This window comes from Sorex araneus, chromosome 6, assembly GCF_027595985.1.
Source record: "Sorex araneus isolate mSorAra2 chromosome 6, mSorAra2.pri, whole genome shotgun sequence".
NCBI classification, from domain to species: domain Eukaryota; kingdom Metazoa; phylum Chordata; class Mammalia; order Eulipotyphla; family Soricidae; genus Sorex; species Sorex araneus.
In genome coordinates, this window is record NC_073307.1 from 138025406 (window position 1) to 138047667 (window position 22262).

Sequence of the window (22262 nt, forward strand, 5' to 3'; positions counted from 1 at the left end):
AGTTCAAGCGGGCAGGCTCTCAGCGCATTTTTTTTCCTTCTCTTTGTGGGGAGAGGACTCCCAAGCAATGCTCTGGGGATCCAGGGAGATACGTCTGCCAGTTAGAACAATGGTTCAGAGCCAGAGCACAAGGATGTTCAGAGGCCTCCAGGGATACACCCAGCAATGCTCTGGGACCAAGTGATGTTGGGGATGGAACCCTTGCATATGCCCTAGCCCTGGTCTTAGCTCCCTGGCATCTTGCATCCACAACGAGCCAATGAATCTGCCACAAATGACAGTACCCCACCTGAAGACTGGGGTTGAAAGAGCTTATTGATCAAAAGAAAGAAACTGATAACATCACCTCTTATTCCATTCAAAAAGAATTCCAGGGGCTGGAGCAAGAGCACAGCAGGTAAGGCGTTTGCCTTATACACGGCCAACCCGGGTTCGATTCCCAGCATCCCATATGGTCCCCTGAGCACCACCAGGAGTAATTCCTGAGTGCATGAGCCAGGGCTTGTGCACATGAGCCACTGTGCATTGCCAGGTGTGACCCAAAAAGAAAATAATAATAATAATAATAATAATTCCAAGCCTTATCTGCCTCCATTCTAGAAGCTTCAGAGGAGTTCCAGTGTAGGTCAGCCCTGTGGCAGCCACTTGGGGAAAACTGTCATCATGACTGATCATGAGATCACCAAGAAAGCCAAGAGGAAAATACAATTAGCTGAGTCTTCCTTTATCTCTCTCATTTGTATGTTTAATTAGCACAATTGGACCTAAGAAGAGTATTGCCAGAAATGATAGGGTAGCCGGCAGACTCAGAAATGATGCAGAGCACATTAAAGGGTATGAATCTTCTTGATGCCTTGGCCTGAACGTGTCTGCCCCCAGTCTTCAGTTAAAGACCTGGAGTGGGTGGTAACACCAGGGTCTCTTTGTTCTCCAGTTGGAGGCATGCAGTTGGAGGCATTGTTGAAAGGTGTACTTGATCTATAGAAACAGCGGCATGGAGCGAGAGGCCCTCGGCTTTTGATCAGGAGTTACTCATTTCCTCTGCAGAATCTGAAACTGGAGAGGAAGATCATGGGGAGTCGAGAAAATTAAGTCCTTGCTAAAGAAGGGAACATTTACTCATGGAATCTTGAGTGGCAGTACTAATGCTTCTAAATAGCTAATGCTGTGCGTTTAGGTAAGCATTGGCCCCGCCAGCAGATCCCTAGCCCATAATTTAAGATGTGTTACATTACTCACTGGTTATACAGATCATATTGTAGAGTAGACGTAATCTGTGTATGTCAGGCTGAACTTAGTGCTTCGAGAGGAACTTATAAGCATGACCGAGATGGGAATTCAGCCCTCAGAAATTTAGGGTTTTCTGTCTTAGGAACTAGCTTTTTTTGTAACTTCATAAGGGAGAGAATAAGATGTATCTTGAAGTATATAAAACAGGATACAGTGGGGAGCAGGGGACTGAACAGAGAAGTTATTTCTAGTTGGAGAACTGCAACAGAAAAGGGAATGTTTGTGCATTCCTCCAGGAACAGACAGGTGGGATGCACGGAAGGATGGAATAGGCCCAAAGAAGGGAAGATATGTCAAAAGACTTACCTGCGGAGTCCTGCAGCGAGTTAGACTTCTCTTCCCACCCCCAGCTCTTCTCAAATGGTGCTTTGATTTTACCCTTTATACCCAAGCAGCCAGACTGGAGCGATAGCACAGTGGGTAGGGCGTTTGCCTTACACACGGCTGACCTGGGTTTGATTCCTCCGCCCCTCTCGGAAAGCCTGGCAAGCTACCGAGAGTATCCCACCCGCACAGCAGAGCCTGGCAAGCTACCCATGGCATATTCTATATGCCAAACACAGTAACAAGTCTCACAATGGAGACGTTACTGGTGCCCGCTTGAGCAAAATGACGAACAACGGGATACAGTGCTACCCAAGCAGCCCTGGGCAGCACTGCTCAGATTAGTTGTGCTGTTGTTGGGACCATCTCATCTAAAGGCTAAACTGGAATATGGTCTGTTCAGACACTCATTGTAACAGTTGTCAGGGGAATCTGGTTCCAGATGCGCTCTGGGCTGTAAGCATGCAGTTCCCACACAGCCAGCTCCCCAAGGGGCTAGAGACCTAGCCAAGAACAGAAGCTATGACACAGGAGTTTCAAGTGGACACAATGGCGTGATATTTGCCTCTTTGTTTTGAAATAATCACCGTAGTCATCTAGTTTACAGTCATTATCCCCCATAGCTCCAGAATTTTTATTTGATTATTTTTGTAGAGAGTCTCTTTCCCGCACGCCTGGCTGTCTTCCCTGGGGCCCCTCAGAGGGGATGGGCTCCAGCTTCCCTCCCCACCCCGAGCAGAGCTCCCGGCGGCCGAAGACCACCGGAACCTAGCTACAGCCATGCTGGAGGCCCCTCTCCACACGTTCGGACAGGCCTCATGCATGAATGTACCGGCGGAGGAACCCAGGTGTGTGTAATCCCATCAATAGCCAACATCCAGAGACTTAAAAGCAAGCTCCCAGAAGTGATATCTTGTAGCCTACTTCTCCCTCTGGGAGAAACTGGCAAGCTTCTGAGAGTTTCCTGCCCACATGGGACAGCCTTGCAAGCTTCCCATAGTGTATTCATATGCAAAATCCAGTAACAAGCTGGATCTCATTCCCCTGACCCTGAAGAGCCCCCAGTGCAACATCATTGGGAGGGCCGAGTCAAGATAGACTCAGGGAAAGGACGAAATGAGATGTTACTTGAGCCCGCCTGAGAAATCGGTGATTAACAGGATTTCGTGATTTCGTGATTTTTGTAGATTTTAAGGTTTACTCTCCTGAAAGTAGAGAGAGAACTCATGAGCTGGCCGCATGTGTTGCATGCAGGATGCCTGGGTTCAGTTCCCTGCTCATGATGGTCCCTCAAGCACGAACTGGTTATTTCCCAGAAGCACTGCCAGCCCCCAAAAATAATATTTGTTCTCTTATCATCTCCTAATGGACAGTAAAGTATCATTGATACTTTGGGGAAACAGTCCTATGATAGTTGTACTGTGACTAAGTATGCAAAATCACCTATCAATAAGGACATTTTTTTAACTATAAAATATTATAAAATGGAAAGATTTTCTAATATGTTTCCATCAAGTGGGTTCTGATTCTGCACATCCCTACATACCACACACAGTGTGGCTGTGTTTAAAATGTGTTAGAATTGATTCCAGAGCTGAAAGATACCAAAGGAAGCAGAAGCAGTTTTTTTTTTTTAATTTTATTGATTCACCGTGAGATAGGCACAAGCTTTCATGTTTGGTTACAGTCACACAATGCTCAAACACCCACCCCTCCACCAGTGCACATTCTCCACCACCACTATCCCCGGTATACCCCCCCTTTTCCAACCCTCCCCCTGCCTCCATGGCAGACAATATTCCCCATACTCTCTCTCCACTTTTGGCCATTATGGCTTGCAACACAGACACTGAGAGGTCATCATGTTTGGTCCATTATCTACTTTTCGGCACACATCTCCCATCCCAACTGATTCCTCCAGCCATCATTTTCTTAGTGATCCCTTCTCTATTCCATCTGCCCAGAAGCAGCTTTTGCCAGCTCAAGTACATCGCAACCGAACCAATGAAACTGGAGCCATGTATTGAAAAGTTATAGGAACTAACCAGGAAAAGTGTTTCCTTGGTTAGAGTTAGAGCCCTTTGAACAACAAATGATATAATAATAGTACTGAGGGACTGAGCCTGGAACGATAGCACAGCGGAAGGGCGTTCACCTTTCACACAGCCGACCTGGGTTCAATTCCTCCGCCCCTCTCGGAGAGCCTGGCAAGCTACCGAGAGTATCGCACCCGCACGGCAGAGCCTGGCAAGCTACCCGTGGTGTATTGGATATTCCAAAAACAGTAACAACAAGTCTCGCAACAAGAGACGTTACTGGTGCCCACTCGAACAAATCGATGAGCAACGGGATGACAGTGACAGTGACTGAGGGACTGGGGAGAGCTCAGGTGGTAGAACGCATGAGGCCCTGGGCTCCTTTCCTGCTACTGTGGGTGGTCCTGGGGGCCCCCAGCACAGCACAACAGGATCAGACACCATGTATGGCCTTCATAGCCCCATCAACGGCCACAAGGCAAACTGCACCCCACTTCCACCTACCACTGGCCCCTGCAAAAATAATAATAATAATAGCACTGAATGATAGCTATGAGAGCAAAATTGTTGAGACTCAGTGAATGTCAGATACTAAATAAATAAATGGGAGGATGGGGGAAGATCCTCATTCCAGGAAAATTCCAATTAGTGCATGTAAAAGTAAGGAGGGAAGTAGAAAATCGCCATTAGAACAACACAGTAATTACTGCGGCAAGCAAGGTCCTTGATGGATGGGTAAATTAGTGGGTGAAAGTTTAAGCAGAAACAGGGTATTTGCATAGTTTTAAAGGCTCTTCTCCAAGATACTTATTAACTACAATGGGGAAAAAAATAGTAACTTGACAGTGAAGCACCTTGGCAGATACCACCTGAAATTAAGCATGTGCTCTTGTTAACATCATTGGTAAACATCAGGCCAGCCCATCCTTTTGTACAGTGGGAGCATGGCCCCTCTATCCTCTCCCTAGTATGCATCCTCTCTTCTGCCATGAAACGGCATCAGAAAGACCCAAATTGAGAGTAGTATATAGCACCTCAGTTCTTTTCAGAAATATCAAAGTCCTGGGACCAAAGTGAGAGTACAGCGGGGAGGGCATTTGCTTTGCATGCGGCAGACCCAGCTTCGATCTCTGACATCCCATATGGTCCTCCGAGTCCCACCAGGAGTGATCCCTGAGGACAGAGCCAGGAGTAAGCCCTGAGCATCATTGAGTGTATCCCTACCCCCCAAAATAGTATTAAGCTCCTGAAAGCCAAGGAAAGATTGGGACAGTGTCGCACAGGACAGGAGACAAATGCGGGGGGAGATTCCAGGAGATATCCTGGGTGCTGGACTAGTAAAAAGGATATGGGGGAGGCTGTGCAGATGATATACTATAGCAGACCTTGTATGTGACTCAACTGTATTCAGTCCCCAGCACTCCCTAGGGCGCCTTGGGCCCCACCAGGAGTGATGTTCCTGAGCACAGAGCCAGGAGTCAGCCCTGATCTCTGTCGAGTGTGGCCCAAAAACAAATCAAAAGAAGGAAATTGTGGGGGAGAAATGACAAGTGCATCCTAGCCAGCGTCATTGTTGTTCCCAGGTAGCAGCTCTCTTTGGACAGCTGTTCTGTGGTTGAGCAAAATGTTAACAGTAAGTGGAGCTAAGTGTCAGGTGTGTGGAAATTCTGTACTCTTTTTGCAGCTCTTTTGTAAATCCAAGCTGATCTCAAAATAAAACATTTATTTAAAAAAAAACATGGCATATGTAAGTGGAGATATTTATTAGGCAGAATGACACTTAGTTTTTCAAAAATAAAGTGGTGGAATTTATCAAGTAGAAAAAAATTTTTTTTCAGTACCATGCATATTAAAAACAATAGATGTTTAGGGGCTGGAGCAATAGCACAGCAGGTAGGGTGTTTGCCTTGCATGCGGCCAACCCAGGTTTGATTCCCAGCACCCCATATGGGTCCCTGAGCACCACCAGGGCTAATTTCTGAGTGCAGAGCCAGGAGTAATCCCTGTGCATCGCCGGGTGTGACCCAAAAAATAAATAGATGTTGGCTAATGTGTCCTGGAGCCTTTCTGGAATTGCATACATAAACAAACAGATACCAGGGCCCAGAGAGATAGTACAGCAGGTAGGGTCCTTGCCTTGAATGTACCCTATCTGGGTTTCATTCAAGCTCCTCTAGGAGTGCTCTCTGAGCACAGAGCATAAGCCTTCCTGCCATCCTCCCCAACCTGCAAAAAAATAAAAAAATAACACTGGCACCAGTGGTGGTCTTGGGGGGTGGATTTCTGGTGACCAGGAGGCAGAGGGAGAAACAGTCTCACTTCTTCCTGCAAATCCTTTTTCACCTTTGAGTCACAAACCACATCAAGATTCCCTATTCAGAGACTGAATTTTTCTTTTCGAGGGTGTGGAGGGTGAGAGGAGCCATACCCAGAGATGCTCAGGGGTCACTCCTGGCTCTGTACTCAGGAATTACTCCTGGCACTGCTCAGGGGACCATACAGGATGCTGGGGACTGAACCCAGGTCTTACGCATGCGAGGCAAACTCCCTACCCTCTGTACTATCTTCCCCAGCCCCAGAACTGGAATTCTTTCAAAGCCAGAGCCATCAGAGGAACTCTGGAGTCCCCAGTTCCTCAGAACAGTAACCCCAAACCCAGGTGCCGGACACACATGAATTCCTCTCTGTCCCCTGGGTCTGTAGAGGTCTTCATATTCATTTCCCCAGGGGACCAGCCAGGTTCCTGGCGGTGGCAGCGACTTGGAGCTCCTTGCTCCTTGCCTACTTGTTTTTTATTTTTGGGGTTTTGTTGTTGTTGTTTTTGCTTTTGGGGTCACATCCGGCGATGCACTGGAATTACTCCTGGTGTTGCACTCAGGAATTACTCCTGGCGGTGCTCAGGAGATCATTATGGGATGCTGGGAATTGAACCCAGGTTGGCCACGTGCAAGACAAACGCCCTACCCGCTGTGCTATCTGATGCTCCAGCCCCACGCCTCCTTGTTTGAACCTGACCCCATTAGCTCGGGAAGGCTGCCGGCACCCTCGGGCCTGGCTTGTGTGGAGCCCTCTGGACAGAGCCTGGTGGAATCTGAAGCGGCCCCTGAAGACTCGTAGTGATTATGTCCTCTTTAAGGAATCAAGCAGCTGACATGCAGTCCTCTCGCACTCCGTCACCCTGTCAATATTCATCCATAATGGAACAGCCCAGGTCAGCAGCCGGCCTGCTTGCCCAGGGGCCCCGTGGTGTTGGAAGGGGCAGTGCTAGTGTCTTGTCTTGGCGAAACACTGAAGTGTTTTTCCCAGGCTTCATGTCAGGGATTACAGAGCCGAGATGTCCTAGCACCTCTCCGAGCCAGGCCAGACCTTGCCCAGCCCCCCAGGGAAGTGATGGACGTCAAGATACACAGTTCTAACTGTTGGAGTAGTTCACGTCCAAGTTGGAAAATGGAGCTAACTGTTTCCTGGGTGGGGGTAATAGGGGGAACAATTCAGTCGCCGGTTCCACCAGGTACCCAGGGAGCTAATTGGGCCCACGGAGATAAGCCCTGAAAGGACCATGCTGTGTTTTTTTTTTTTTAAGCTTCCTGCTTTCTGTTTTCACTCTCCTTGGAGATTCCAGACACCTGATCACACACACGCTGATGCTTTTTGCATATCAGAGTAACTTCCTGAAGAGACTGTTGGTAGCTAAGAGCTGCTCCTGCCTCTCATTGGCTGATACTTAATTACAGTGTCGGTCTAGGCAAGGACTCAAAATAGAACTGTATGGGCCAGACGGTCAATAGTTTAGATTTTTGTGGGCTCCAGAGTCATTGGACTATGCGGTTCAGCCTTTGCAGCTTGAAAGCAGCCCTAGGCGTGGGCCAGAGCCGGTAGGACAGTGAGTAAGGTGCTTATCTTGCACGTAGGTTCAATCCCTGGCGCCCCCATAGGGTTCCCAGAGCCCACCAAGAGTGATTCCTGAGCACAGAACCAGGAGTAAGCCCTGAGCACCATGGGATGTGGCCAAAAAAAAACTTAAAAATAAAAAAGACAACAGATAATGAACCTAAGTGAACCAAGGGAACACTGTGCCACTCAGGGACTATGTGAGTAGAGCTGTAGATAATATACCAACAACCCCAAATGAATGGTCTTGGGTGAGTTCCGGTACCACCATAGTTATGAACCTTAGTTATGAAGTCAGATTTTGATGACCCCTGGCTCCAGCATAGGTACTGGAGAGGGGGGGGCGGGGAGGCGCAGCTGGCTCAGGATCACGGTGTCGAAGACCTCTGGGCCAGGTGAGAGAAGGCTCCGGAGCCTTTGTTCAGAGTTCGGGGTTTGAGTGCAAAGCACAGCCGTCCCGTTCACTCCGCACAGATGGTGGATTGCAGCGCAGCGAGGCTGGACATTGCGGTTGGCGCTTGGGCATGTGGGGGTGGGGGGGTGCACCATGGCACAGAGGGTGGCCACCTGTCCCCAAGTTTGGAAGCCAGACGGGCAGGACCTGCCCGGGTGTGGGACTGGAACGCAACAGAAAGACACAGCGAAGGGCTGCTGCCCAGCTTCCGGCTCTCGGGTGGCCGGAGATGGCCTGGCAGCATTGTAATTGGTATTTGACGACGGTGTTTGTTTTCTCAGCCCTAACTAATGAGATTTTATGTGCAGTGACGATGGCACGCCCGGGGTAGACAGGTTTTCCTCTCCCAGGACTTTGCGGGGCTGCTTTTTTCTGCAATGCTATTTGTCTGTGATTACCCAGCACCACACAGACTGCTCCAAGCCTCGCTGCTCCCTGCCTCCCGCCTGAGTGAGCTGCCTCCTGCTCCAACCGCTGACACTGCAGGCTCCACAAGCCGTTGTATTGTAACTTCCCCAGCCTTATTAGCTGACCGGAAACCAACTGACCGTTGAACTCAAAGGAATGTCTGCTAAGCACTTAATTTTGCAGCTTCCACCCAATACGGCAGGTAAATAGATGCAGTGAGCAGTGGATAGAGTAATTCCACGCGGCGCTCCTGATTCAGCAAGTTCCGGGAGGCACAGATAGTCAGCGCTAAGCACCTCCCCAAAGGAGCGCCCCAGGATGTCCAAGGTGGGAACCTGAGGACAAGGCGGGGGAGGGGGGAGGGTGAACCAAGCCCCAGAAGGAGAGAGGTGCCCCCGGGGTCTCTCCTAGCATAGCTGGCATCGAGGGAGCCTTGATCTTCCACTTGAGCTCTTGTCAAGGTGTCCTTTCTTCCCCTGCTAGCTCTCATGGCTTTAGCTTTCTGTGGCTCCCTGGAGCAGAGGCAGCAAAGGACTTCTGCCACATACACTACCACCACCTCCACCTCACCCCCCCACCACCACCACAGACCCACCCCTGGGTTCACTGCCTCCTTCTCTTAACCCTTTTAAAGCCACGCAGTTGAGCAGAATTCTGAAAAGGCCACGAGGTCCCTAGCTTTCTATTCCCTTCAGCACTGAGTTGTGATAGCTGTTCATGGTCTTGCTCTTAAAGATGTCCCTCACTACTTTAAGTAGCCAAAATGACATTTCTTAGCTCTCAGCCAGTTCTGTGATTGCCATGAGCCTGTTTCTGAGCCAAGAGGCATTCGCCACCGAACTCCCTGGATTCTGACAGGGACCTTCCTTTCCCGAGGCAGAGAGCGGGCTCCACCAGAGACAGACCACAGCCCCGTGCCAGGCTGGGAGAGCCTGGGACTCACTGGGGCTTCCCCCCTCCCCAGGCACTGGCTAGAACCGCAGCCACTGGTGGGTTGTGTCAGTAGCACTTGATGAAGGTGTGAGCCTTGTAGAGATGTGCCCTATCTACTGCCCCAGCGGTGGGCATCAGTGATGGGTCAGCCTGGCAGGACCCCTTTGGTTTCTTAGAATAAGCACATCAGAGAATTCCCAGGGTTCTGTCTGCCTCCTTCCCCCACCCCAGCGTTACTTCTAGAACTTCTTCATCTCCAATATCGCCCTCCTCTCTCTCTGTCTCTCTCTGTCTCTCTGTCTCTCTCTCTGTCTCTCTCTGTCTCTCTGTCTCTGTCTCTGTCTCTCTCTGTCTGTCTCTCTCTCTCTCTCTCTCTCTCTCTCTCACTCTCTCTCTCTCTCTCTCATCTTAGCCCTCCAACTACTGGCTCCTCACCAGAGTCCTCCTTCCCTCTGTGGCTCCCTCTGGCTGGGCGGGACCAGGATGGCTTTCTGCCCAGGTCCGTCTGATGCTGGACAGGCCGCCCCCCTCCCCTGAATATCCCATCACAATCCTTTTGGTTAATTTTAGAAACTTGGGTTGCTATGGTAACAGTTCAGCGGAGTTTTCCTCGTTCTCTCTTGATTCAGTCATTTTGCCGGTCTGCCCTTTAAATTAAACTTTGTCAGGCCACGTCTAAATTGGGACAGGGATATGCTTGGAATAGAGGTTCTCAATGGGATTAAAGCCCTCACCCCTGACCCCAGATTGGGTTGGCTTTGTTTTGTTGTTTTATAAGCAGGGAAGTCTGGGTCCACAGTGGCATGATGTGGTTTACACTGCTATTACTATTATTATTATTATTATTATTATTATTATTATTATTAGTGAGTCACTGTGAGACAAAGTTACAGACTTACAGGTTTTCATGCTTACGTTTCAGTCATACAATGATCGACTACCCATCCCTCCACCAGTGCCCATTTTCCATCACCAATGGTCCCAGCATCCCTCCTACTACCCCCACCCTGTCCCCTTCACCCCACCCTGCCTCTGTGGCAGGGCATTCCCATTTGCTCACTCTCTCTTTTTGGGTGTTTTGGTTTGCTACAGAGGTATTAAGTAGGCATCATGTTTGGTCTATAGTCTATTTTCAGCCCGTATCTCCCATCCCTAGTGGGCCCGCCTAGCACCCTTTGCTTGGTGATCCCTTCTCTATCAGAGCTGCTTCTTCACCTAGCATGTGAGGTCAGCTTCCAAGCTGTAGAGTACTCTTCTTGGTACTTATCTCTACTATTCTTGGGATTTACATGGATCTTGAGCCAGGCTACTTGCCTGGCACGGAGGTCTGCTGGACTTCAACCCCCCACACTTCCTATGGTCCTCCTGTGTACCACCGGGTGTGGCCCCACCCCCTCAAAAACATGACAGTCCCTGCATGCTGCCCTCTGAGCAGGTAACCTCAGCTGTAATGTGGGGGCTGTGTGTTTTTGGAGGGGGGGCGGGGGGGGCACACCAGGTCCCAAGGCCTCCACCCACCGCCTGAGCTTCTCCCAGGTTACGTCTGGGCCAGTGGGTTTCTGAATCCCCAGCACTGCTCCATCCAGGGTGTGTGTCTGACCATGGAGAAATGAGCATGCCCCTCAGTTCTCTGAACCCCCCAAAACCCCAGCTGTTCTTTCCGGGGTTGGGGGGGACACATTTCCCTTCTCCACTTTGAGCACTCACCCAGGCCTGTTTCCTTTCTCTGTGTTGTCTTAGCTTTTGCTCCCTGCAGCTTTCCACGACTTTGCCGTATTTTCTTTATAATTGCCACTGCTCCCAAGTTCCCGATCCACCTGCGCCGCCCCCTCTGCCCCCCATACCCTTCTCCTCATTCTTCCCACCCCCACCCTCTTCCCTCCAGCAGCCACCCCAACTCTGTCTCCAAGTCTAGGAGTTAGTTGTTTTGTTTCTTTCGTTTCATTTCTGCCTGGCCCAGGGAGCTCTCAGCAGTGCTCGGGAGGTCCAGGGTCCCACCTGCGATTCTGGGGCACCTCCAGGGCCTTCCCTAGCAGTGCTTAATGACCACGTGGAGCCAAATCTGTGCTGGGCTCAGGGCCAAGGGAGGAGGTCGTGGGTCTGCTGCAGAGGAGGTGCAGGGGTGGTGGCCAGGAGCAATGGGGGCAGGATTCCTCAGTACAGACCAAGTCATTGGGACACTGCTGGGACAGCTCGGACCTCGAGCACTGGTTTCAGAGATCACCCGGTGGCAGCACTGTGGGGCGGGATGGAGGAGGCCTTGGTGGGCAGCATGAGACTCGGGCACCAGGACTGGCCGGACTGTGTGTGGAGGCCTGCCCAGAACCCGATTCGGCTCCTGTATCTTTTAACTTTACCCCCTTCCTTGTCATTGTCATTGCTGTTGCCGCGGCTCGAGGTCTCACACCCTTGGTTGTGGTGCTTTAGGATCCCCGCTCACAAGCCTCAGCTTTGCTTTCCTGTCCCCTTCCCGAAGAGGAGTTCCTGGTGTGTGAAGTCCAGTGCTCCCTTCCTTGGAGTCCTCCTGGGACCCAAAGACCCATGACCCAAGGCAACCTGGTTGGCACAGCAGGTGCCCTGCAGAGCTGTCCTGGACGGTGGTGGCTCAGGTGAAATGTGTTCCTGCACAACCTCCTCGGGCAGGGTCATCGCCGCAGGAAGAAACACACTGAAGAAGATGACGAGGGTAACTTACACTCAGGCAGAGGGGTGAAGACTGGAACTCTTGCGTGATCCCCCTTCCTTCTTATTTGCCATAAGGAGTCAAGTATGAAGAGTCTTACTGAAGGTCACACAGCAAATGAAGGGCTCCACTCGGCTCTTTGCGCCTGAATGAGAAGCCAGAAACATCACCCAACCTCAAGAGTCATGCTCCCCTCTTCCTTTGCCCAGATGTCCCCTCTGCCTTCTACACACACACACACACACACACACACACACACACACACACACACACACACACTTCCCTCTTTTGCAGTGGGGTCCCTCCTCCAGTAATTCCCATGTAAGTCTCCATCTCAGCCTCTGATCAGTTATTCTGCAGTGCGATTGCTGTGAGCTGGCAGACACGGGGAAGGAGCTGTCCTGGGGGGTGCCCAGCTACACCTGGTTCCCGTCTCTGTAGCGTCCACGGGGTGCTGTCCATGCCCCCCTCTCACTGAAACAGGAACCCAGACCCCTGGTGTGTGCAAAAGTCCTTCCGGTGGTTATGTTCGGATTTTTCTGGAATCTCCCGAAGCCGCTAATGTGTTCACGGTCAATAAAAGTCCCCCTGGAGAGCCCCGCTTGTTATGCTTCTGTTATCAGCCCTCGCCTTTAAATTATTCAGGAAGTTTTCTGCACTCCCAAGCTCCAGGTGCACACACTCAGCACTTCCCGAGTCACCAGCTTCACAGGCAGATGCCGGGCGACTGTGCAGTCAGCAGTCAGTCAGGCTGGCGAGCCTCGGGCCCCGAGAGCAGGGAGGGGGCCCTGCGTTTCTCCTGGATTTGACCTGGAGTGCTTGTTCTCCCGTAGCGCCGGGGTGCCAGGCAGCTCTCTGCACGGCATTTTTCATTTCACCCTCGGGAGCTGCTGAATAACCGCGTGGGCTGGACGCTGAGCACTGTGGCACCTGCTCCTCACCTTCCCGTCTCAACAGCATTGGCAGCCTCCACCCCAGAGCTGCCTCCAGCATGCTGGCTAGTGTGCCCAGAGGTCAGGGATGAGCGTGGGCATGACAGCTCCCAGACTGGGCTGTCGCCTCGTCACCCCGGTAGGGACAGGATGCAGGTGTTCTCTCAGCATCCAGCCCTCCTCAGGCGCGTCACAGTGACCAGACTAGTGAACACTCGCTAGTCCTTCTCGTGGTGCCGGTGGGAGATGAACCAAGGGACTGGAGCACATTCTTTGCATTCGGGGGACCCAGGTTCCATCCCTAGCACCACATGGTCCTCTGAGCACTGCCAAGAGCAGCGCCTGACCTGACACTGCCAGGTCTGAACCCCCAAAATTTGAAGGGGAAAAAAAAACATGCGGTGAGATGAGTTCTGCTGCTGTTCTGCTTGCCAGGTGAGGATTCTGAGGCACAGTGAAAGGTGCTTGTCCTCAGTTACCCAGTTGAGACATGCCAAGGATCGGTTCCGGATCCTACCGCCCAGACAGCGGAGAGGTTTTACTTTGTGGAGCCCAGTTTTTCTCACTCCTATGTGAGCTCAATCCCATTTTTTCATGAAATTCCTCTTGCCTCTTGCCGGCTTACAGAAGTGGCACTTCAGATTATATTGATCCAAGATGGAGACTGAACATTGGAATTGCTAGAGGAGGGACCCCCTACTGCTAAAGTAGGATGTGGGGGGGCAGAGAGGAAATCTGGGCAAGGGAAGAGGTGAGAGCATGACTCCTTTCCTTAGGTTGGGTGATGTCTCTGACTTCCCGTCCAGGGCCACAGAGCCACGTAGTGCCCTTCATTTGCTGTGTGACCTTCAATAAGACTCTTCCCTGCTCTGGGCCTCAGTTTCCCTCCTGGCAAGAAAAGAGGAAGTGGGATCGTGCAAGAGGTCCAGTCTTCACTCCTCTGCTTGCTTTTTTGGGTCACATCTGGCAATGCATAGGGGTTACTCCTGGCTCTGCACTCAGGAATCACCCCTGGTGATGCTCAGAGGACCATATGGAATGCTGGGAATCAAACCCGGGTCGGCCACGTGCAAGGCAAACGCCCTACCCACTGTACTATTGCTCCAGCCCCTTCACTCCTCTGCCTGAATGCTACCCTTGTCATCTTCCTCAGCGTGTCTCTTCCCGCAGTGATGACCCTGCCTGAGGAGGTTGTGCGGAAACACATTTCACCCAAGCCACCACTATCCAGGAAAGCTCTGAAGGGCATCTTATTTTTTGAAACTTTTTTTAATTGAATAATGGTGCAAGACACATTTAAAGTTGTTCATGATTTTTTTTTTCAGTCATACTATGGTTCAGCACCCATCCCTTGACCAGTGTACCTTTCCCGCCACCCATGTCCCCTGTTTCTTTCCTGCCAGCCCCTCAGGCTCAGGCTGCCTCTATAACAGATAATTCAGATAATTTTCTTCTCTCTTGTCTCTCTCCCCTCTCTTTCTCTCTCTCTCTCTCTCTCTCTCTCTCTCTCTCTCTCTCTCTCTCTCTCTCTCTCTCTCTCTCTCTCTCTCTCTCTCTCTCTCCCTCTCCTCCCCCCTACCTCTTATTTTTCATTTTAGGCACTATGGTTTACAGTACTGCTACTGAAAGGGTATCATGTATATTACTTTACCTCCTTTCAGCACTCAGTTCTTTTTTTTTTAATTTTTTATTGAATCACCATGTGGAAAGTTACAAAGCTTTCAGGCTTAAGTCTCAGCTATACAATGCTCAAACACCCCTCCCTTCACCAGTCAGCACTCAGTTCTTGTCCAGAGTGATCATTTCCAACTATCATTGTCACAGTGGTCCCTTCTCTGACCTAACTCCACTCCCCCACAATTTGTATCAGGCTTCCTACCCTGGACCAGTCTTCCTGGCCCGCATTTCTGGCCCTACTGTCTTTGGGTATTATGGCATACTATGTATTATCATCTGCAAATGAGTGTGAGCATTCTATTTCTGCCTCTCTCCCTCTGACACATTTTACTCAGCATGATACTCTCCACTTCCTCCCATTTGTAAGCAAATTTTATGACTTCATTTTTCTTATCAGCTGTGTAGTATTCCATTGTGTAGATGTATCATAGTTTCTTTATCCACTCATCTGCTCCTAGGCATTTTGATTGTTTCCAGACTCTAGCTATTTGTGCTGCGGTAAACATAGGAGTGCATATGACTTTTCTGCATTACTCTGTGCTTTTTCGAAAAGGTGTGGGACAGGTGAGCAGAAAAGTGGCTATGCAGAAATAACTTTGTAGTCAGAAGGAAAGGTTATGTGTGTGAGAGAGAGATAGAAAGAGAAAGTGGGAGAGTGTATGTATATTTGTATACACAGAGACAATAATTTCGATGCATCTACACTACGCTGTCACTAACTCCAGCCAGTGGGACAAATCTGACCTGCCGCCTGTGGAGGTAATTAAAGTCTGATTAGGATACAACAATACTCATTCCTTGACATATTATCTGTGAATAATTGTGTGCTGCAGAGGCAGAGTTGAGTGGTTGCCACTGAAACTGACCCGTGGAGCATAAAATATTTATTATCTGGCCCTTAACAGAAATCTCCAACCCCGTGACCAGAGCAAAATTGTTAACTATAGGATTTTTTTTCTAGTAGGCTTATGAGAGAGGACAGATTTTTTTCTTCTGCCTTAAATATTTCTATGTTTTAGTGAAATTATTTTAGTGAATTTTTGTAATCAGAAATAAAGTTTAATTTAGAAGGAAAAAAAGCATCCAGGATTCACAATAATTTTGAGACTCACTATAAAGCTGCAATTATCAACACACTTGTTGGCATAAAGATTGGTTTATAGCTCAATCAAATGAATATAGAGTTTAGAAATAGATCCAGACTTGTATGGTCAATTGATTTTCAACCAAGGTGCCAAAGTAATAGAAAAGAATAGGCTTTTCAACAAATGTAGCTAGAACAATTAGATATCCAAAAGTAGGGGGGAAAATGAAGCTTGAACTTCACCTTGCACCATAAACAAAAATTAACTTGTGAATCATAGATGAAAATATAAGAGCTGCAGCTGTAAAATGTCTTCTAGGCAAAGATTTCTTGGATAGAATACAAAAACAAAAAGCATAGGAAAATTAACACAGTAGGCTTCATTAAAAAAAATCGTCAAAAAACATTTATCTTCTAAAGGACCTTGTAAAGTCAACAAAGAGACAAACCACAGAGTGGGAGAAAACATGTCCAGAACACATTGCTGAAAAGAGATGATGTACATTTAAAAGACTTACTGCAGGTCTTCTGAGTTATTCCCCACCCAGTAAGATGTCGCCAATCCTATGTGGAATTGCACATGAGGAGCTGGAGAAATAATACAGCAAGTAAGGAGCTGGGGCTGCCAGGTGTGATCCCAAATGAATGGACGGGCACTTCCACAAAGAAGACAGATGTTCAAGGTCATTCACCTCTGGGAAGTAGCATTAGGCACCTGTGCACTATTTGCCTTGCTGATACTTGAGAGATGAGTCACATTAAGTGCTGGTGAAGACTCAGAACCACTGGGCAAGGTGAAAACTGTCTACCTTGAAGAGCATCTTGACCTATTCTTATGAAGCTAAATATATTCTTCCTTAGTGGGCAGCCGCCTTTCCCCCAGGAAGATACCCTGTTAAAAACACAAAACTGTACATTCAAGGAACCGGAAATTAGCCAGTTTCCTTCCTTGACTGATAACTGAATGACCCTGTTGTGGGATCCTTTCCCACCTCGGACAACAAACAACTGAGTGATCAAAAGGACTGAAGAGCGAATGCTGAGAGAAGTGTGAAAGAACAGGCTGGACGCCTCTGCCAGGTGCAAGCGCTGTATGCGTCCACCTAACATTACTTCCTGTCTGAAGTGACTGTGTTGGCTTCATCGCAGACCTATGGTTTCTGTGAGAGAGGAAAGAGAGAGACTCCAGGGAGCCCAGGGGGGACTCTGGGAAGGAACACAAAGGTGTGGCTGCAGTGTCTTCATTTTGTCATAATTCACCTAAGGGCAGGAGACATTGCCAATGGGCTGGAGGATGTACTTTGCAATCCCCAGCACCACATATCCACCCCCCAGCCCCCACCAAGTAGCACCAATCCCCAAACATTGAGCCTGGAGTAGTCCCTGAGCACTGATAGCAATGAATAAATAAAAAAACTTTCAACTAAGTGGCATTATAAAGGAGCAGATTTTATAGGGAGTAAATTTTCCCTCAGCAAACCTGACTTTAAAATAAATATCACGATCACGATCATGAAATCTTGTTGATCATCGACTTCTCAAGCGGGCTCAGTAACCTCTCCATTCATCCTATCCCTGAGATTCTAGAAGCCTCTCTCCACTTGGCCTTCCAAACAGTGCCGCATTGGAGGCTCTTTCAGGGTCAGGGGAATGAGATCTAGCTTGTTACTGGCTTTAGCATATGAATACAACATGGGAAGCTTGCAAGGCTGTCCCATGTGGGCAGGAATTCTTAGTAGCTTGCAAGTTTCTCCCAGAGGAAGAAGTAGGTTATAAAATATCAGTTTCGGGAGCTTGCTTTTAAGTCTCTGGATGTTGGCCGTTGATGGGATTACACACACCTGGGTTCCTCTGCCGGTTCCTTCATGCGTGAGGCCTGTCCGAACGTGTGGAGAAGGGCCTTGAGCATGGCTGTGGCTAGGTTCCGGTGGTCTTCGGCCGCTGGGAGCTTTGCTCAGGGTGGGGAGGAAAGCTGGAGCCCATCCCCTCCGAGGAGCCCCAGGGAAGACAGCTCGGGGTGCAGGCAAGAGACTCTCTTAAGTTTATTTTCTCTAGTAAAATAAATATACTAGAGAAAAATCAACCAAAAAATCATTTTCATGCAAAAGGCACAGAGGAGTTGATTCCTTCAGGAGAATGATAGGCAATTTTAAGGAATCTTGAACATTCTAGAGCAGGAACTCTGGGCTCTAGGGGTCAGACCTAGTAGCTTTGGAGCTGTCCTGGGTGATGGTTCGTAAGGGAATATCAACAGTCGGGGCAGGTGCCACAAAGAACCATCTGCCCTATGTTACAGGGTGAGAAGGAGGGAAAGCAATAAAGAAACAGGGACTGTCTTCCTGGAGAGACACCTAGACACCTATAGTTTTACAGCAGGGGACACACCTGTATCTCTTTTTCTTGGTTTATTTTGTTTTGGGGGAACACCTGGCAGTGCTTGGGGGTAGCTCACAGCATTGCTTGGAGTGCAGTGCTGAAATCAAGGCTGGGGCTCCTGCATGCAAAGCACACACTGTAGCCCATTGAGCTTCTCCCCAGCCCCATCGGTATCTATCCAACAGGGACACAGTGTATCCCAACAGGGATACAGTGCAGGGATACAGTGCAAGTAGTATCAGGCAAGACCGTGTAAACAATGAAAAACGGGCCTAGAGAGATAGTACAGCAGATAAGGCACTTGCCTGATTCAGTTCAGTTCCTGGTACCCCGTATAGTCCTCTGAGCTCCGCCAGGAGTCATCCCTGAGCACAGAGTCAGGAGTCAGCCTTGCGCATTGCTGGGTGTGGCCAAAAAGCAAAAAAGAAAAATTTAAGTCTCCCCTTAAATTCTCTTTCTCTTCCCAGAAGCTACAAGCATTAGCAGTTGTGTCTTGCTAGAGATGATTTTATCCATTTTCTATAGAACTTTACATTTTCCTCCTAGAGGTTTCGGTTTGTTCCATCTGTACTTGTATACCTGCCTAATTTTCCTTAAGTAAGTGTACTATTGTAGGGATACACCATCATCTAATTAGCCAGACTGCAACTGATAGATACTTAGTTTGTGATATTTGTTGCAATAATGAGTAATGCTTCAGTGAATACTTCTGTTTAAAAGTTATTTTTCATAAGAACAAAATAGATGTTGCCAGAAGGGAAGGGGGAGGGGAGTTCGTAGGCAAATATGATGCTGAAAAAAAAGTTCTCTCTCATTTGTTTGACTATGATAAATGCCTTTTTTAAAATGCAATAATGTTGTTTGATCATACAAGCTCAGGTGTACAGGTTATAAATCAACATCTGAATATGTAATACCTGACGTGTGTGCCTCCCCCCTGAAGCCAGGTTCCGTCTACCACCTTACAGTTGACCCCTTTCATCTAACTTCCCAGGGATGTTTAGGAGAGATGTAGCTGGCTCAAAGGCTCGGCACTTTTTTTTCTTTTTTCTTTTTTTGCTTTTTGGGTCATACCTGGTGATGCACAGGGGTTACTCCTTGGTCTGCACTCAGGATTGACCCCTGGCAGTGCTCGGGGAACCCTATGGGATGCTGGGAATCGAACCTGGGTTGGCCGCGTGCAAGTTTAATGCCCTACCCGCTGTGCTATCACTCCAGCCCCGGCTCTGCACATTTTTAACGGGGTTATTTAGCGAACCTCATAACCTGCATATAGGAACCATATTTTCTCCAGCCAAGCACCAGAATTCTCCTTATTTCCCCTTCCTCCCACCCCCAGCCAGTGAAACGTAAAATAAGACTTTGCCAATCTAGTAGTCGCAAACTAGTCTCCTGGGGCCTCCAGAGTGGTCGTACAGCCCGGGCCAGAGCTCTGCCTTATACTTGAGTTCGATCTCCATGCACTGCCAGTCGCGATCCCTGAGCCCAGAGCCAGGAAGGAGGCCTGGCTACCGCCGGGTGTGGCCCCCAAACAAACAAAAAGTCTTCCCATTCGAAATTCATTTTTTTTTTGCATCTGGAGGAGATAAGTCGCTTCCAAGCGAAGGAACATCAGGACAGAAGTTAGCAGCTGCTTCCTGCCCTGCGCCAGCCCAGACCGCCTGTGCGTGAAGGAGAAAGAGGTTCCTCTTCTGCAGAGTGCTGCCACCATCTGCTAGGAAGCTGCTGGGATCCCTGTGCAAGTCTGTGATGATCTGAAGGAGAAGCACAGCCCCCCACCCCCGCCCATCCCCCCGCTAGAGTCAGGCAAAAAGACAGCAGGAGCTCGTGGCAGCTCCAGGAGCACAGTGCTCTCTGGGTAGTCCCCAGATTGTCTGGAATTAATGCAGGAGCAGCAGTCGCTACAGGACAGGAACGCGAGCTGTTTGACAGTGGAGCATAAGGGCATTTGCTTGAGGGACAGCCAGAATAAATGGAAACTTCATTATCCATGGATTATGCACTTGGATCTCGGGTCCCAGGCAACTCTGATATTAGCAATTTGGCCGGCGGGCTCATTAAGCTCTTAAGAAAAGTGAATCTAGTTAATGAATTATTACAAGATGACATTTTACACACAGAGCAAGGACGAGATCAGGCGCCCCTGAGTTATGGAACATCATAATTCCTGCAGCGAGTGTGATGGCCACGTCGCGCCTGCCAAAGCGGGCAGACCTGGAGCGCGCGCCTGCTTTCCAAGTCTTCAGTGAGCTGGTTCGCAGCGGCGGCGGCTGACATTCCATCCATTTCCAAGAGTTCCCACTTGCCTTTTTAGAACTGCACGTGGTTCCACGAAAATCGGAGTTTGAGGACCTTAGGACCTGTTGTTATTCATGTGAAGACCCACTCCTTGCCCCCCTTTTTTTTAGGAGTGAATCTTGCTGGGCTGGGGCAATAGCACAGCGGGTAGGGCATTTGACTTGCACGCAGCCAACCCGAGTTCTATTCCTCGCCCCTCTCGGAGAGCCCAGCAAGCTGCTGAGAGTATCTCGCCCACACAGCAGAGCCTGGCAAGCTACCTGTGGCGTATTGAGATGCCAAAAACAATAACAAGTCTCCCAATGGAGACGTTACTGGTGCCCGCTTGAGCAAATTGATGAACAATGGGATGACAGTGATACAGTGAATCTTGCTGGCGAGGAGCACCTTGCATCCTTTCCCCAACACTGGCTTCCCACAAGAGGGGCTTCCCCGAGCCCCACTGCCACTCGGGAAGTGGGTGCGAGGAATGGAAGTGCTGACCACAGCATGATGCAAAGTTTTGCAGATGGATGCACCATACTATGAGTCTCCTTAATGCCCCACCTCCACGCCCCAGCAAACCGTTAATGTCGGTGGTTCACATGCTTCCTTTCGTGTGACCTCTGCATTTTGCCCCAGTGAAAAATGAAAAGGCCTGGCAAGATCTGAGTGCAAGATGGCAGGTTGAGGGCATGACTTCCGGCGACCGGCGACAGGGGCGGGCTGGAAGCTGGGGTGGCGCCTCCCCATTCCAGTGCTGGCAGAAATACCTCTGGGCTTAATACCAGAATCCCAAAACTGGGCAGCCGCTTTCTCGACCATGCAACATCATAGGCTCTTCGTTATCAACAATAGAAAACATTGTTTTCTATTGATCTAATGATCTAATGATGCCATTCTGACAGGTCTGACTGTTGGGAGGGAAAACTCCAAATAATGATAGTGAGTTTCCTGTCGAAAATTGAATGTAATCAAAGTAAGGAGAGAGTAAAGTGAAAATCATCTGCCACACAGGCGGGGAGGTGGAGAGTGGGAGAAGGGGTCTGCTGGGGTTCTTGGTGGTGGAACATGTGCACTGGTGAAGGGATGGGTGCTTGAGCATAGTATGACTGAGACTTGATCCTGAAAACTCTGTAACTGTTCTCACAGTGATTCAATTTAAAAAATAAATAAAAAGCAAAAAATAAAAAATAAAAATAAAATAAATAAATGAAATAAAATTAAAAGTTCTGAGTGCAGACCCTTGCTTGGGTCTGTTGTGCTTTGCACTTACCCAACAGAGTGTGTCTTGCTCTCTCGGTTCCACAAGGAGCTGGCTGCTGGGACCATGGGCACCGTCCCTGCTGTGATCTGAGACAGCTAAGGCTTCCCAGTGGATCAGGTCACTGAATGGGGGGTGGGGGGGTGGGGGGTGACATGAAAACCTTAAAAATGTCTGCATGATCTTTCATCAGTAAATGTATGCCTGTTGCATGTGCCTAGGCACATATACATAGATACCCAGGATCAGGGCTGTATGAAAATTTCTCAAGTAAAGAGGGGTGGCAAGTTGCAAGACATTTAAGATGGCCTGATCTAAATGCTTTGTATTTATTCGTGCCTTGCTTGCTCAAGGAGCCCAGAGAGGTGGGAATGACACTCTTCACCTACAGAGAGGACTTGCGGCCCAGAGAAGTAGACTGTTTTCCAAAGGGTACACAGCTAGTAAACAGAAGGTCCGCATTTGGACCGGCTTCTCCTCCCGGCTCTGTGCCAGGAGCCTGGGCTTTGCAGGATCTCGAGGAGGTGTGGCTTGGGGCTTGCCAGTAACTCAACCCTCCGCAGACGTGTGGAATTCCAGGCACAGACACACCCAACCTGGATGATTTATTGTTACAAGTTTCACTTGGGAAAA

General features: G+C 49.2%; 1 protein-coding gene across 2 annotated transcripts in view; it reads left to right on the top strand.

Annotated features, from left to right (window-relative positions):
* LDLRAD3 (low density lipoprotein receptor class A domain containing 3) overlaps positions 1-22262 on the top strand; it is a 281818-nt gene that overhangs the window by 255089 nt on the left and 4467 nt on the right. The gene's annotated exons all lie outside the window — the stretch shown is intronic.